This window comes from Sus scrofa, chromosome 2, assembly GCF_054392235.1.
Source record: "Sus scrofa isolate SSC_HxYL_T2T_F1_AM1 chromosome 2, Sscrofa_HxYL_maternal_Yorkshire_Landrace_v2.0, whole genome shotgun sequence".
Classification (NCBI taxonomy): Eukaryota; Metazoa; Chordata; class Mammalia; order Artiodactyla; family Suidae; genus Sus; species Sus scrofa.
In genome coordinates, this window is record NC_139384.1 from 122,962,762 (window position 1) to 122,976,507 (window position 13,746).

Genomic DNA, 13,746 nt, shown 5'->3' on the forward strand with positions numbered 1-13,746 from the left:
AGAGCTGAATAAATGTTATTGAATTGAATGCAAGAATGAAGTCCCTGCCTTGTAAACATCTGGCCACGTGCAGGTGGGACAGATAACAAAATTGCCGTAGGATCAGTGATTTCAGAACAGCCTTCTCTGTGTTGATCTGACTCTGACAGAAGGACAGGGAACTGAACCCCTGACTATGAGCTCATTAACACCAAATTCCACCCAACCAATGTAAATAATACCACGGTCAGAAAGCAAAAAATAAATGAGAATGAAACTACATCAATACAAGTAAAATCTCACTAAATTATAGAGAAAATGAGGATCTTCAAATAATAGTAGCTGTCTCCTATGGATGTTTTTGATAACCTTATCAGTGTCTCTGAGATTTTCCATATATACAACATTTATTTTTTAATTTTTTTTAAGTGAGAGAAACCAGTAGTATTTAATTTTCATATTTAGGCAGCATTCATATTTAGGTACATGAAAATAGGATACACGTTTATGAATTATAATATATATTTTTATACTTATGCGTATATTTATATGCATGAATACATAATGTATAGTTGACCCTTATTTAATTTTCATATTTAGGCAGCATTAACACCTAAGGAATGTAGAGTGAATTCAAGTTTGTACCTCTTCAGCTGCTATTAGTCAGGTGAAGAACATTTAATTAAAGCAGTGAGATTTAATAATTTCTCATAGGCTCTTATCTGTTATCTGAGCATAAACCACCCCCTAAAAGATCAAACAGTCCCATGGTGTCATGGGAAGAAATCAGAAATAGCATTCCTATTTTTCTCCCTGTCACTTCTGACTGGCCAGTAGGATACAGGGACAGATAAGTTTTGCAGGTGAATAAAGAATAGCAACAAACTCCGTTTATGTCAGTCCTAGAACCAACACATTCCCTAGACCTTAGGGGAGTAAATGGACTTTATCTTGCATGCCTACTCTGATTACTGTCATCATCCTGCAACACTGGCTTGAGAAGTATTTCTAAGGTCCAGCCAGGCTTAGAAAGAAAGGGTATTATATGTCAATTTTATACACACACACACACACACACACACACACACACACACACACATATGTATACATACATATCAACAATTACAGAGCAATTCACATAGACTACAGGCCTTATGTGCTTTAAAATGTGAGGGAAATGATAAATTAGAAAAGCTTACTCTCTGTTTCTTACAGTTAATATAATTTCTTAAAAACCAGATACTTTTAACAATGTTCTCAGCATTAGTGCATTAGTTTTTGAATGCCAACAGCAAGCCACATATTGTTCTAGGTGTTGAGGATTGGTTAGTAACCAAAACAGCAAAATCCTGCCCTCCTGAAGCTTTTATTCTAATAAAAACAAAAAATTAAGATGTCAAGTGTTTATCTAGTGTTCATCCTGTGCCAGACATTGTTCTATATGAATTTTTTAATGTATTAGCTCATTTAATTTTCACAAGAACCCTACCACATGGGTGCACTGCTTCCTAAAATCATGCAGCATTTAGGTGTTCAAACTAAGTTTCTAACACAAGTTTTCTAGCTCCAGAGATTGTGTATTAACTACTGACTGCTCTGTATTGCTGCTTCTGTGCTACACTGCTTCTCATCCTCTTAGGTGCTGGGCTGCAACAGTAAACAAGCCAGAAAAAGTCCCTGTCCTCCCAATAACTCACATGCTGGAGGAGGGAGACAGACCATGCACAAATATTAAAGTATTTCAGAGAGTGATCAGAGCTATGGATGAAACAAAAGAGAACGATATCATAAAGGCCAATCAGGAAATGGCTCTCTAAGGAGGTGAGAACTGAATGATAGCCAGGATCACACGGAAGAGTGGAGACACAGGCAGCAACTAGAGCAAAGGCTCCAAGATGAGGAATCAGCTCAGCACGTCTTTGGAAAGCAAGTGCGCCAGATGCACCGAGGATGGGGAAGAGCAGTGAGGGGGAAGGGCCATAGCCAGATCATGGGGAACCTTGCAGGTCATAATAAGGGATGAGGATTTTGTTCTCAGAGCAATGGGAAGCCACTGGAGGATTTTAAACCAATAGAGACATAATATAATTGAGGTTTTTAAAAGAGAAGTAAAAGGTAAAGGAAGAAAGAAAATACAGAAAACTCTAATCCATGATATTTGGCATTTGTCTTAATTCGTTCATTAATTAATTCTCCTTTTCTAATGTTTGCATCTTCTAAAATAAGCTTAAAAGTGGGTGGGTTGTTATCCTACCCACACATTTCCGGCATATGCTCATTAGCAGAAATGCTCCACCATGGAACTTCAGAGCAATTGCTATAAGCCCTAGGAAGAATTATAAACAGAACCAATTCCAAAAGTGGAGGCAGGAAGAATGAGGAAGGACAGACTACATCACACTGAATGCCAAGACTGTCCTTAAAGGAGAGTGGGGATCTGAAGGTCCCTGGTTCCATGCCACAGTCTCTTTCCTCTGTTTTGATCACTGTCATTGTACTGAGATTTGGGGGTTTTGGTCTTCAACCAATATGCTGATGTGATAGTTCACCAGCTGTTTGTCAGGGTGATATTCAGTTGATTCGAAAAGCAAAAGCACACAAGCACTGGCCAGTTAGAGCAGATGCTGCCTACGGCACTGGAACAGAGGGCCTCTCCCTTGCCAGGAGTTAGATCTTGAGTTGCTGTTTCATGGAGAGGTCTAGGGGTTCAGGGTCTCAGGGAAGATGGCTAGGAGCTATTGGTGAGGAAGGCTACTCAAGACAGTGGCTGTTTACCAACTAGCGCAGACATAATTAAATATTTTAACAACGCTTATGGCCATGCTGATGTTATTGTCTGCGTTGACCTGCCTCCTAGACCCTGCATAATTTAGCAAAGAGCAATCTGAGCTGGGTGTGTCCAGCAGAAACAGACAGGAGCTGGTTTCACATAAAGTTATGTCAAGTCTTTCCTTCAAATACTTGGGCTGTTTACACAAGAACAATCAAATGTATTGGTTGGAAATTTTTCCTCATGGTTCCCATAATACATTCTTGCTGGAATTGCTAGCTGCGGCAAACCAGCTCTGTTAGGAAAACACCGCCCACCTCAGTCTGGTCAGCCTTGAACCAGACTGTTGTCCTCATACAAAGACGAAGTCATAGTACAATAGAGGATAGTTTGCCAGTGAATGTTAGCTAGTTAGCCAATAATTTAGTAATAAAAGCATTGTAACAGGCATACTCATGATTATTATTCTTGAACACCAAGCAATACATCATCTACCCTCATCTAGCATGTGAGAAGCAGATGTCTTTTTCTCAAGGAGTTTTTATAAATACCCATACCCCAATTTGAAATAATCAGTTACTAAATATTCTAATAAAAGTTAAAGACATTTCTCTTTGAAATCCTCAAACCATACAATTTTTCAAGTGTCCTTAAGTGATTACTTTATAATTCATATAAGTAAACATATCAGAATACAATGAAACATTTAGATCCCTGAGATACAAAGTAAGCTGTTGTGTTAATAGTTTCATAAGGTGTTTGGGGACATATTTTTGCAGGAAGTACCACATACATCAATGCATTTTCTAGTGCTGGGATTTCTTCAAAGACTTTTTGCATCCAATACATTGCTGGTGTTTTTCTTGTGCAGGGAAGAGCTGGGAAAACCGTTTACATTAGCCTAATATTAAGGATTTTTTTTAAAACATTTTTGGGGTGTTAGCTAATAATTTTACATTAAGGCCATTTTTCCTATAAAGAATAGTAATATAATAAAACTCATTTTTTTCCCAGAATAGTTTGGAAAAATTGGCATCATATGCTCTGTCTTTATATTCATGCTATTTTATATAAATATTAATTGTAGTCACTTTTTTAAAGTGTGGTTTATGAAGTCCATGGTTGTGGAAGTGAGTTTCTATAAAACTGTAGTCACAAAAATACATGTCTACAGTTTTTGTTTTTATTTAAATCATAATTATTCCTTTTTAGCTGTCAAACTCAGTTTTTAATTCAATTTAAATATCTGCTTCCTTTTACATTAACACAAATTCAAGAATGAAAGCATGTCAAAAGATCAAAGCCAATTTTAATGTCTAAACCACTTGAAAAATTGATTTTATTGATTTTAAACATTTCAATCTCTCATATTTAAATGAAAAGAACAATTAACCAACGTTAGTTGCTTTTTAGACAAGATGCATTCATAGAGGTTTATCTAAATTAGTCTTTCAATTCTATGACTAGCTTGAATCTAAATTTTGCAATGAAAAAGAAAAAAGGTGGCTATACCCTTGATCATTACCTCATCCAAACAAACATAAGGAAATCACTAGCTTAGATGCCTGAAATTAACAAAGAGTTATGTTTGTAATAACTCAAGACACATCATCTAGTAGTTGCCCAGAATAAAATCTGTGTTTCCACACTATACAATTTTCTTATAATTAGTTCAACACATTAATCATGTCAAGGGTATTTTAGGCAACTGTCCAACATGCATTGGCTTTCAATGGGTATTTGATACTTGCTTCACCAGCATCCAGCCCCTCTGCTTCAACAGCCCTAAATTTCATTACAACTTCTATGCTTCCTTCAGTCTCAATTTCTAAACCACTCTGAGGCAAAGAGGACATCATCCATCCCTGGCCACAGGGATTGGTTCAAGACTGACCAAAACTGCTAAATCGGTGAAATTTAGATTTGTTGTGGGAGCTGCCTGACAGAGCTCACTCTTTTTCTACTGGATTTATTCTAAAATAATGAAGACTGAAATCAGCACAGCTCTTTGGCCACTGCAAGAACTGAGAAAGAAAGCAGCAGAGAAGAGGCAAAGTTAGGAGGTGGAGAGAAACCATAGACATTATTTGGGACTATAATCAGCCATTTCCCCTTGCTTAAGCTCGTTTCAGTTGTGTTGACTAACATCCTGTGTTTCTGGAACCAATTTGATCATCTTCTAAAAAGTATATGTTCTAAGCACTCACTGGGGAGACCTGAATGTCAGAGTTTATGGTAATCATCATCCTCAGTTTACATTTATTGAGTGTTTGCTATGTACCAGGCACTATTCTAGTTGCTTCACATTTATTACCTTGCATATTCCTCTTAACAACCTAGGAAGTGAACACTGCTATCCTCATTTTATAAATAATTAACAGAGGCACAGAGAGATCAAGATCACACCTTGGTAGATGATGGAGCTGAGAGTCTATCCAAATCAGTCTTACTCAGAACCAACTCATGAGTGCTGAGTCTTGTGCCTCTTAAAGCCTCCATGAACACACAGTCTAGAAATAAATTCTTATGTTTGTGTATACAACAATATAGTGTATAAATGGCTTTTATATTAAAATACCCTATTAAATTAATGGTTAAGTTACTGTTTTCCTATTTTACGAATGCAGAAGAAATTCAAAGATTAATAGGCTTATTTACCCAAGGTCATTAAACTAATGAATAGTGAATCTACATCTCCTTCCATGCAAAGAAAATTTAGATCAGAAAATTGTTTTCCCATGGGCTCTTTCTATAGAGATAAATGTTTGAAACTTTGATGAAAATAGCTGGTCAAAATCATTCTCTGTAACTTTGTAGTATAAATGGCACCCTCTGGGCTGAGAGACATCAGCATTAATAATCAATTAATATTATAAGTTTATTTTATTTTCACTCTTCAGATTGGCTCTGCTGAAATCATTTCCTTCTTCCTAAAATGTCCTTTTATTTTAATATCATTATCCCTGAGCCTGACTCCACAACTGGATGGATAAGAATATGAGAAGATTACAGCACAGTGAAGAAGTCAAGATAGAAGGTATATCTCAATTCTAATCAATTCCTTAATCTCAATCTTTCCTTTCCAAATCACAGGTAATCAAGAAGTTAATCCTATGTTGGCTGTTTTTTATCTAGGAAAACAAAGGTATGGCTTTACAGATTCTTAATTCTTTATAGATTATCAAATTTGACACCCTCCACCCCCTACCCCCACCAAACAAACAAAATATTCCCTTGTTTGGGGTTGAATTATGTGCCCCCAAAATATGTGTGGAAATCCTGACAGTGCCTCAGAATGTGAATTTATCTGGATGCAGATGTAGTTAATTAGGTTAAGATGTAACCATACTGGTGTAGGGTGGACCCTTAATCTCATATAACTGGTGTCTTTATAAGAAGAGGAGAGACACATAGAAGGAAGATGACCATGTGAAGACCATAGCAGAGGCTGGAGTTACACTACCACAACCCAAGGAGCACCTGGGACTCCAAGTAACTAGAATAGGCAGGGAAGGATCTTCCATTATTGACTCTCTAGCAAAGAGGCCTTGCCAACCCTGATTTCAGACTGTAGCCTCCAGAAAGGTGAAAAGAATAAGTTTCTCTTGTTTAAAGACATCCACTTGTGGGACTTTGTTGTAGCAGCCCTAGGAAACTAACATACTCCTCTTAATTCCACATTCAAAAATTTATCAGAAGATATAAATATATATAATAAATATATAAGATATTACACATATACTAAAAATATTTGACATATAAAAAATATATATAAGATTTCAGGAGTTCCCATCATGGCTCAGTGGTTAATGAATCCAACTAGTATCCATGAGGATGTGGGTTCAATTCCTGTCCTGGCTCAGTGGTTTAAGGATCCGGTGTTGCCGTAAACTGTGGTGTAGGTCACAGACATGGCTCGGATCCCACGTTGCTGTGGCTGTGGCTGTGGCCGGCTGCTGTGACTCTGATTCAACCCCTAGTCTGGGAACCTCTATATGTGGGAGATTCGGCTTTAAAAAAACAGAAGACAAAAAAAAAAAGATTTCAATGAGAAGCTTTGGATTCAGGCACAGAGAAGACCATGAAGATTTGGAGAAATGGGTTTTTATAATTTGACTTTTGAGAGAGAATTAATAGAAGCATAAATCTCCATTTTAATTCATATGACTGTCTCCATATTTTATATAGTTGATGGGAGACAATCACAGTATCCAAGACAAAGTACTAGAAAATCACTTGAGTGATGATTTTAAAAGACTCCTCTCTTGTCCCCAAAACTATATCCAACCTATCCTTATCATTTTTCTTATCACAGTAAATTAGAGATCAAAGCCCTTCAGAAGAGCCAGCTTTTATAAATGGATATTCTTTGTGTTCTTAATTTCAACTGCTTGATCTGTTGGACATGTTCTTTAAATTCTAAACCACAAACTGATTTCTAGCACCTTTATTCAACTTCCAGTATCCCACCCCTGCCCCTTTATGCTCACCCATCTTTCTTCAATCTCTGAGACCAACAGCCCAAATTTGATAGACAAGTGTATGAATGGGTATTTGGGGATCATGACAAGCACTCATCTAACTTTAAATTTGTCTCCAAGAGTGCTGCATTCTAGCCTCATTGCTTTTATTTTTTCAAATACACAGTATGGTAGATCCATTCAGTGAATAAACTGTACTCCCTCATGCTATAGCAAACAGCTTGCTAAACATCCTTCTTATGTTGGCCAAACAGTTGAATTTTCTCTGACAATAAAACAAACAAAGGCCTTAAGCATTGGACTCATCAGTTTGTAAAAATCAAAAGGAGTCACTTGGTCTCATTTCCATCAAAATTGGTAACATCTGGTAGGCATCCTCTAACATTTAAATAGACATTTTCAAATAATATCATTCCACAGGTTTAGGTATGTTGTGTGTATTTTGCAGATTACTCCCCCTGGCAGGGTTATCAAAATATAGATCTGCTTAGAAACTGGACTTTCCACAGGTAGAATAAACATTTTTCTGGTTAATTCGAATCCATCATGCCCTATGCTTGATGTATAGATAGTCAGGCAAATAGGAAGATTAGGAAAACATATGACACTATCTTCAAATGTTGTGGTTGCCCATGACTGTGCTGAAGCTTGCAGTGCTTTTTGGGTGGGTGAGGATGAAAGTTGGGCTTTCCTAATAGGATGGTTGTACCTCATTCCTACTTTTGGGTTTCTGGTTCAGAATTGTGTCCTGAAATTGACTGTGACCCAGCCCTTACTATAGGCCTGCTTAAAGCATTTGAAATTTGAGGAAGACTCCCCAGATTTGAAAGCAATTCCTCTTTCTGGATTCTCCCCACTCTCTCCCTGTATTAAGCCAGATCTTCAACAAGTGGAATCCTTATACTTTGTTATCTGAGCTCCTTAGGAATGACTTGACTGAGTAATGGTTTAATATTCTATCCTCAACCTTCAAAGAGGACTGATTCTAGAAGGGTTGATTTGAACACCATTTCTAGAATATGAAGCTGGAGTTGAAGACATTGTTTAAAAGTCCCTTGTACAAAGATCCACATTAAAATAATCTCTTTGAATTTACATCCTAAAATAAGTTTTTCTCCATGGACTTATATATATGCTTGCTTTGGGATTAGAGAAGGAAGGTTATGTAATCACCTTAATTTCCTCTTGCCTTGGATGCCCCAAATTTCAAATCAGTTCAGTTCAGTGACAACTAAAGGATTTGTTTATCTACTCTACCCAGTAACATAATACCCCTGTTCCTTTCTACATTTGTTTTATATAGCCACTTGATTATATCTGTCTTATCACATGTTATGATTCTACTTCACAAAAGACTTCAGAACATTTTGGCTATTGAATGGTGATTAATCCTAAACACTAAAATGTTTCTATATAATTTTATAAATTTATTTTCTTTAAAGGGCAGTTCAAAAGAGCCTTTAGGAAACTACAAGAATAGTCTTCCTTGGAAGTACAGTGACAATGGAAAAACAAAAATTATCACACTACTGTGTTATATTAGCAAAGTAACAAGGATGACTTTTTTTAGATCTACTTTTTTGGTCTTGGTGATTCCCAGAAGTATACAAAATTCAAAAAGAAACTAAAGATAAATTTATGCTTTTTACTCTCTTCCACAGAGCATTAATAGCTTTTGGAATTGAAATTGTTTTATTAATTTGATTAGGTTGAAGGAAAATCCAAGGCTTTTATGAATAATTCAGGTTTCTGTCAGATCCTAGAAAGCCTTATGGAAAGTACTGTTATACCTCAGAAAAACCCCCACGGTAGACCATACATTTAATTTTCAATAACATTGATTTATAGTTTTATAAAGAAAAATAATAAATATAATGAATTACCTCCATATTTCCTGATCTCAGTCACTATAAAATAACTGCTGTAGTTTTACATTTCCAGTGTGAAATATTAAATGCATAAATCAAAACAAAATTATTTTTCATCTTAGAGAGAGAGACTGGTTCCTGAGACTGACAAATTCATTTTATTATAAAATTAATGTTTTAAGAAAAAAACTCCATTGAATCTCTACCAACTTTAAAAAGTAAAAAAGAACTTTAATTTTACTATTTTGCCTATGATGTCTTCCACAACAGTTACTGTGTGTAAAAAAATTATTAAGGTTTCTACAACTGCAAACTTATCAGAAACAAAATTATACTTCCTTACATGAATCATTTTCCTTTCCCACTTCCTTTCTCACGGCATTTCCTTTTTCATGATTGTTTTACCCTAAGTTGCCATCCAGAGATAAGCGTCACCCACAATATGTTTCTCTAATGCCACCAGATTGGCATTTTTGTAATTCAAATATTCCCTTACAGCTACAACTAAGTAATCATGTAATGAGAACATTATCAAATAAGAACAATTCAAGAGAGATTCAGATTTTCAAATAGGCAGAAACAGATGCATTTACTTTTACGTTTTCTCAACTTCATCCTCTAAATTTCATTGAGAATAAGAAACGGTATTTTGCATCCTTGATTAAAAAGAGTAAATCTAATTATAAGAATTCATTTTCACATTTAAATACCTATCAGCTTTTGTGAGTGTTCAACATTCAACCACAAGAAGTTTTGAGAAGGAATAATGAAGGCTGAATACTAAAAAGCACCAAATCCTTGAACAAATGGGTAACTCTGAGCTAAGAGGCCAAGAAGAAAAATTAAATCACCTAAGGACCATGATGTCAGAAACCTGGAAATAAGCGTAAGTGAAACATTGTCTCTAAGGCTCACTTTACTGGCTAATAATAGAATTTAAGTAAGCTTTTTTTTTTTAAAGTTTATCTAAAGGTTTACATGATTCCTAAAACTATCATATATATTTTTTGGTCAAATATGAATCCAGTTCACTCATTGATTATAAAACCAAATAAGCTTAAAGGCAAATCTTCCAGTTTAAAAATATGTTTGCCATGTGGCTAAATACAAACTAACTCATACTAGAAGATAGTTAATGTGAATAAGACAGGGAAATCAATCCTTTTATTTTAATCTTTACAATAACTCAGTATAGTTTTAAGGTGGTTTGTTTTCTGAAGGAGTTTCATAAAGAATCTCTGGAGTCCTGAAATAACCGTCTGGCAAAGATCTGAACAAGCCTCTCTAAAAATAACAATGGGCTGTGGACTTCATAAACATTTTTAGAAATTAAATAGCTGCTAACTTGTTCCATATGGAAGCAAATTCACAGAGCCCAACATGTTGTTCATTGAGATCACCAGAACACATACATGAAAGAAGAGGTGAAGTTGTCCTCGGTCATTCCAGAGAAGCCAGAAGAAACAGATAATCCTGAAACCTCTTAGAAAAATAAGAAACAAAGCAAAGGACTCGGAAAATCACATGATACTCTTGCCCTAAGACTCCCTATGGTTTCTTAGTCAGGCAACCTTTGAGGAGTCCTGAAGAGTAATTATCACTCATTAAATAAGGGCAATAAAAAATGCTAAAATTTTGGACAGTGGTTATAAATGCTAAACCATAAATGAATTTAAATTTTTTAATTCAGACCGAAAGGACTGTATCTCATAAATCTACTTCTGTACCATACTTATGACATGAAAAGGCATAGAGCTTGAGAGATGCTGACCAATTGATCATTGATTTTATGCTTATAGAGATAACATTCAGTTGTTCAAATGTCCCATTTGTCCTTTTACTCAGAATTTTAAGTAGTCCTAAGGGATCTTCCCAAACTTTGTTTTTGTTTGTTTGTTTTGTATTCTCCTCATATAATAAAAGAGAATTAGAAGGCAGAAAACTAACAGTACCCTCTCCCATCTGTTAGCCTGTTTACCAACATCTCAGCATCAGCTTATGTGCACTGAGGGTTTATTCATTCCAGTGTTATGTGAGTAAATTGGGAAAATTGGTTTCCTCTGGTAAAAAAACACTTATACTTCAAAGTATTTTCCCTACATTCGTACTCCTGATTTTTCCTTTTTGATCTTTACATCTGTCGTTGAATAGATCCAAAAGCCCTGAGATCCCTACCTCCCTTCTAACCATCCCAAACACATGGTTAGTATTTAACATCCAGAACTTCATTTTCATTTTTTTACTACTTACAATTTTGAGTGTAACTGTCACAAGAAATGAAATTCAAAGAAAAGATAATATCAAATATGTCTTTAAGGCTAAATTTATTCAGGGTTTTATATTCAAGTCAAATTGGTTTTTGTAAATAAAGGGGGAGGGGTAAATTTCTGGGGCTGTTGCCAAAGAGAAAAGTAATAGGAAAAATCTATAGGAAAGAAAGTTAGGAAGTCTGGTGCAGCTGATTGCATTTGCACTAGGGAAACACAGCAGGGCTGTGATATTATTACCTGTATGATCGCTCTAACATGTTTGTTCTTGGATGCCAGTGAAAGGATAGGAAATATGTCTGAGGAGAAGGGATAAGATAAGTATGTAAACTTTTGTTACAAAGATTAAAATGCCTCAGAATTAAAATTTTCCGTGAGTTCATGTTTGGATATTTATCTCAGCAGCAAAGAGCTTAAATTAAGCTATTTTAATCTGATGGTATATGAATCAAATGGTTGGTCTTTGGTTGGTGGGGTGCAGGGTTGAGATAATTTCTCAAAGTTTATTTCTCAATTTCAGGACCATCTTTAATAGCTGGAATAGGCAGTCATAACACTATGTAAGTGTGTAATTTAAAGAGATTATTCCCAGTCGACATAACTCCCCATCAGCTATTGGCACCTGAAATTTTGTCACTAAAGATAATTTTATATAAGAGCCTAGTAAAAGTGCTTACTTTTAGGACATGGAGTAGGTAATACAGAATGTACACAAGATCTTCCTGGTGTATATTATTTTTATTTTGAACCACGTTAATATATTACCATGTATTATTATTAAATAATTATTAAAATATTTTTTAATTAAAAAAGATTGTCTTAAAACTATAAAAGTCCTCTGGAAGTTCCAATTGAAATGTAAGTGCTTCTGGAAAAAGAGGGACATTTTTGCAAAAATTAACTGTTAAGCAAGGGGGAATGAGAGGAATGCTTAATACAGCATGAGCCTACCCTCTCTGTGAATTCCTTGCTTCCTGGCAGAACTTGCCCAGCCATCCTGGTTTGTCAGAGCAACTCTGGCAATCTATGCTTAAGACTATGAATGTCATAAATAGTATGATTTTGAATGTGAAACAAGGAGGGTTGGTAGTAGACAAAGAAGATGAAGGAGTCACTGCAAGAAGATGTAGAAAGGTGGCTACTTGCTCTCCTGTACTACCTATGGCTGGACCCACCTCTGTCCTTTTCATATATGTAGCTACTGTGTACGCACACACTCAAATACCATGTGTAATGCTTTAGAATCCAGTGGAGAACCAAGAGTCATTTCCAGGCAGAAATGTATGGCCTATTTTTAGCACCCTCTGGTCCTTTCAGAAGAAATCCCTCCTGTGATAAATATTCACTGATCCCATCAAGATCTAGCTGCCTTCCCCACCATCAAAGCACGTTCTAAGCATATCATAGAACATGAGAAGAATAAATACGCTAATATGTATCTATGAGTCTTTATGAATTGTGCTAGCTGCTATAACAAACAACCCCAAAATCTCAGTAGCTTAACAAAAGTTTATTCTTGCTCACATCACAATCCAAACAGCTTGGGGAACTTCCCTGGGCAGGTCTCCTCCAAGTAGTGGCTCAGTGATAAAAATCTCTTACATCTTGGTTATGTTGCCAGCCTTCACAGAAGGCCTACATTTTCACCAAGGAAAGGGAAGAGAGAGCAGTGACAATGATACAGGAGATGTTCTGACCAGGGCTGGAAGGTGCAGATATCACATTTACACATATTCCATGGTCCCTAAACAACTTCAAGCGAAGTTAAAAATGTATGTTTCTTTTGTGCTCAGGAGAATAACACATGATGAACAGCTACTCAGTCTGTTACACAAATCCTCCCTCTGGTTGTCAGATATCTGTTTCAGTATTTCTCCCACAGTATCTTCTCCTCACTACATCTAGTGCAAAATCCAAGTTTTCTAGACAAAGCATAGGCCTCTCACCCAGGCTGAATGTAAATAATCTAGCTACTGACATTTATGAACCAAAAAGACAAGTAATCTGTTCCTCATTTGGCTATTCCCTATACCATGATGGAACAGGGGCAGGATAACTGCAATAAACACTCCTATTTAGAAAGAAGAATCACGGAGCAGTCGATGGTGGTTCTGTGAGACAGAGAGGACACTTCCTTAATTTGGCTTTGATTTTATTCACTGAGGGAAACCGCTTTGTCAGTTTTCTCTATGGCCCACAAGCCCATCTTCTGGGCGGCCTGGTTTTGCCTGTCTGTAGTCCTCCTTGGTGACATCTGATGGAGGTGTTTCAGTGGCTGGCCTCTCTGGAGGCTGTGGAACATTTGACACCCTGCCTGCCTTCCACCTAAGGAAGGTTGAGACCTGTCTTAATATACATTCCCTCAAAATAAGATTTAGGTG

The 13,746-nt window shown here is 36.2% G+C and overlaps 1 long non-coding RNA gene across 4 annotated transcripts in view; it reads left to right on the forward strand.

Annotated features, from left to right (window-relative positions):
- LOC110259772 (uncharacterized) overlaps positions 1 to 13,746 on the forward strand; it is an 835,641-nt gene that overhangs the window by 719,185 nt on the left and 102,710 nt on the right. For 2 of the 4 annotated variants that reach the window (XR_014838462.1, XR_014838465.1), the window contains 2 exons: positions 5,843 to 5,894; positions 9,816 to 11,732. This is a non-coding gene — a long non-coding RNA (uncharacterized LOC110259772). Of the gene's footprint in view, positions 1 to 5,649; positions 5,787 to 5,842; positions 5,895 to 9,815; positions 11,733 to 13,746 lie in introns of those variants that run through there. The other 2 variants (XR_014838463.1, XR_014838464.1) reach the window with 2 other exon arrangements.